The sequence below is a fragment of the Gekko japonicus genome, unplaced genomic scaffold, assembly GCF_001447785.1.
Source record: "Gekko japonicus isolate JY-2015 unplaced genomic scaffold, Gekko_japonicus_V1.1 scaffold63, whole genome shotgun sequence".
NCBI lineage: Eukaryota > Metazoa > Chordata > Lepidosauria > Squamata > Gekkonidae > Gekko > Gekko japonicus.
The window spans coordinates 169106-173407 of record NW_015168654.1 but is presented as its reverse complement, the minus strand read 5'-3'; the positions used below and the strand labels follow the sequence as shown (position 1 = coordinate 173407).

The window sequence follows — 4302 nt, the reverse complement described above, 5'->3', positions numbered from 1 at the left end:
TACTTTGCAGTTGCCCACGTTGAACCTTATTTGCCATGTTGATGCCCACTCATCCAGCCTCAACAGATCCCTCTGGAGCACCTCACAGTCCTCCCTGGTTTTCACTGCCATGAACAGTTTTTTTAAAGGACTATCTCTCATTAAACCAACATATCATTGATCAATTTTAATCCCAATTTTAAATTCAAGGCCTTTTGATTTCAGAATGAATTTTATTGCTCATATTCTATTCCCAGTTGATGACTCAGTTCAGAAATTGCAAATGTGATTTCCTGGAAATGAAACTGACAGAGGAAACAAAAGTTAACAACAGGCAAGGGTGGGGTGGAGCAGGAAAGGCTTTGCTTTGGTTGCTTGGATTGGTTCAGAGTCTATTGAAGGAGGCTTCAGAAATTATTTTTCTTTCACTTTATGTTTGAGTTTGTAATGAACAAACCCTAAGCCATCTGAGGGTGTCAGAGAGCCTCTATAATTGAAGGTTTTCTCCAGATTCATTCAAGAACCAACTGTGAGTGTTTAATTTTTGATAACATTATTTTTGAGCTTTAATTGCAGCGGATCTCTCTAGTGTGTGATGTTTATCATTTGTGCGTGTGAGTCTGAACATTTGTCTTTTTGTGCGTGAGAATGGATTATTTACTGCACAAGGTCTGTCTTGAGCCTAAGCCACTTTGAGCTTTCCTATTGAAATCATTAGCAGATGCCTTCCTATCCATTTCAATGGGGTTTGCTCAGGAGAAGTTTGAGGTAGAGGATTTTAGTCTGTATTTATGTAACTGTCTGATTCTCGTTCAGTGAGGACCGGCAGTCAAGATGGGTTAACCCCCACATTCCTCTTAGAAGGCAAAGGTCAAAATGTTCTGATATTCTGTGCTCTTCAGCAAAGGGTGGGATACAAACATGATCAATAAAGTAATTCACCTACCAGGGCCTTCCCTACAATCTCTGGGTGATCATTTTTAATCCAATATTTATAAAATGGCACAGTTAGCTGTGCAGCTGAGTTTCACTCAGAACAGCCCTTCGTAGAGACAGAGTAGAACACATGAACACATGAAGCTGCCTTATTCTCAATCAGACCCTTGGTCCATCAGAGTCAGTATCGTCTACTCAGACTGGTAGTGGCTGTCCAAGATCTCAGGCAGAGGTATTTCACATCACCTACTGCCAGATCTTTCACATCACCTACTGCAGCTGCCTTTTGTGTTTTCGTGTGTTTTGCTGCTGCTGATTATCACGCTATTCAGACTTCCCCTCAGGAGCTGCATCTGTTCTGGTGGCCCACCCTTTTTGCATATGTGTTGACATGTTTGAGCATTTCAGCAGCCTTGTTCACTTTCTTTACATGAAAATAGCTCCATTTACTCTTGTGTAAAGCACAGAAGCTGAAGCACAAAAGATAATTTATTTCCACCATTGGCTTTGGTATTGAAGAGGGGGACATGAGAGAGAGAGACAGGTGCACTGGCAAGGCAGAAAAGAGGAAGCTACCCCAACGTCTTCGATTGTGGAAATGTTTTGCCTTCGAGATACAAATTTTAAAAACCACCCACACCAACCTGCCATTTCTGGGCAGCTCTTGGCAGGCGGGTGGATGCCGTAAGTCACCAATGTGAAAAACTTAGTTCAGATTACAAAGCAGAGGCTTTGTTGTGAATACATTTCAGTTCCCCCCCCCCAAATTGCAGGAGAAACTAGTGTTATTAGGAACAGGGGAAAGGGGAAGATATGAGAGAGTGCTGGGATGTTTATGAAGTTGTGTGAACGCAAGGGAAAAAACACATTTACATCAGGTAATGCAAGTGGATTTTTAAGGTAATGTGAAAAACCCCTGAGAGATGTATTATAGAGTCTGAAGACAAGAGATGCTGAACTGTTCCCACTACCTCAGCTCAGCTGGAACTCAGGACTGACTTCTTACTTAACATGCCTAAGATCAGGATATATCACAGAATAAAGTTTATTGTATGTGGCCATTGGCCGTCACAATTCCATATAAAACTGGATCCCTAATATCTTAAAATACAAGATCAGGATATAGGGCTTCTATTTACTCTAAGTCATCCCTCCTTCTCAAGAATTAACTTGTACGGATAACAGGTAGGGTCCTGGCCTATTTGACCCATCAGCAGGTTCAGGAGTGAGATGAAGGCAGATTCAGGGAATGGTCAAAAGATTCACAGCGTCAAGACAGGATCCAATGCAGTGGTCACAGAGAAGAATTTCAACTTGTTGCTTCCACACCTAACAGCCTCCCTTGGCTGGTTTTTATAGCCATATGCTTTTTTTTTTAATTAAACATTTTTATTAAACAAAGAAGCGATAAACAAGAACAGTACATTTGTGATACATTACTTTCTCAGAATATGCTTATGGGCCATGCTTGCAGCCAGCTGCTTGGGGTAATCCTGAAACTATTCAGACATCAGGCTAGAAGGTGTGCACTATGTCATCTCTCCTGTAGCTCTGCTCTTAGCCTCTGTCTATGGCACTCTAAGATTGTGGGTGATACTGGAGGGCTGGAAACAATCAACTGGATTTCACCTGTGTTGCCATACAGCCTTGTTTAACAGCTTTATGAGAGACTCTGAATATGTCTTACTGAACTGTGCAAAATGTGTGCCAGGACAAGGAGCAGAGCCGCGTTCCCAACAGCAGGATTATGGATGATACACTATGGCCAAGGGAAACCTTGAGCCTAAACAGTATGCCTAACCAGATGTGGACCAGGGACTACAGAAGCCTTCTGTCACTGAACTCCTGCACCAGCAACAGGATGCAGATCAGCAGCTCTGACCTCCGTGCACACAGAGACCGCAGCAGATCAGAAGAGAAACCATGCTTTGCCCAAGAACAGATGTTCTGGGAGAGAAGCCATAAGGAAATCCCAGGGAGGCTTCCCCCCCACCTCCATGTGTTAACTTCACCACCAAAGGCCACCACAATTCCTCCACCTAAGACAAAAGGACGTGCCTTGTGGCACCCAGTGACAGCATTCCAGGTATCCTGTCACCCATCAAGACAATGCAGCTGTCAAGTTCCCAATTGTTAAGCTGGAGTACCGGTTCTGCAATGGGATTGGTTCTTCCCCTTTCACCCTTTGTCTCACCCATCTCCTAGAGATGTCACTCCCCTGCCAGCCATCAGTTTACAGTTGCCCTACTAGCCTTCAAAAGCTGCTAGACTAGTTCAGGTTCTCTCTCACTTCCTGGAAAGAAGTAGCACAGAGCTCCATGACCTTCAGAATGCATCTGTTTAAACAGGTTTCTCTAAAAAGAAAACCGAAAACACTAAGTAGGCAGTTACAGAAGACTAAACATAAGCTTTGCTCTCTTTCCTTCCAGACTTGAAGCTACATGCCCTACCTAGTGTTATATCCTAACATCATTAAGAATATTACTAGCCCAATATTGGAAAAAATGAGAGACTACTCTCTAGACAGGAAATAGCTTTGAAACTGCTGGACACTGCAGAAATGGACAAATTAACTATGTTAATTAATGGGAAAGATGAAACCCTATTCCAAAAAAGATGGTTAAGAGTGTATACATGGTGGGAAAATAACTTTATGTAAAAGACTCTGAAAATATAGAGAAAGTGTGAAATATGTGGCTGTATAAAATGGCAAATTTTATGAATAAATTATTTTTTAAAAATTCTGTGCTGTTGCAATCTTGAGTGTGCTGTTCAGGTGTGTATCTGTAAGCTGCAAACCTACTGTGATGTAACAGCAGCAGAACTGGAAGAAGAAGCAGAACACAGCCAGTTCCACTGTGGGCCTGATAGAAGCTCTCCGGGGGCCTGATTTGGCCCCCAGGCCGCATGTTTGACACCCCTACATTAAGGCATAGCATGCCTGAGTATGTGAAAGGGGCTTCTTCTCTGCTGACTGTTAGGAAAAATCGTACAGTGGAGATTTCTGCAGGGCTTTCTTACCTGTCGAGTTACTTGGGCTGTATTTTTTGCAGGATTGGTCACTGCTTCTTTTGGTGAAATCATTGCTGTTTTATGCAAACTATCATTGTGGTTCTGAGCTAATTGCATTTGATATGGTTGCTATAAGTCACTGTGATTCCAAGGAGCAAGACAGCACATTATTTATTTATTTAATAACTATCTATTTCACCTTTTCATGGACCTGCTTGAGGAAGTATATAAATTAATTAATAAATAATATCTTATAATTTTGATTTTATTGTGGTGTAAACCTTTTGGGAGTGGTTGTACCAAAACGCAACTCAGAAAAGGTAAAATGATTACAAAGTTCAATTATTTTCTTTATGCAAAAGAGAGAGAGAGGGA

At 41.9% G+C, this 4302-nt stretch overlaps 1 protein-coding gene across 2 annotated transcripts in view; it reads left to right on the top strand.

The window, feature by feature from the left end:
* The first annotated feature begins 425 nt into the window (after nucleotides 1-425).
* LOC107113778 (nuclear GTPase SLIP-GC-like) overlaps nucleotides 426-4302 on the top strand; it is a 73538-nt gene continuing 69661 nt past the window's right edge. For both annotated transcript variants that reach the window (XM_015415145.1, XM_015415144.1), the window contains exon 1: nucleotides 426-508. The gene's annotated coding sequence lies outside the window, so the exon portion shown is untranslated. The remainder of the gene's footprint in view (nucleotides 509-4302) is intronic.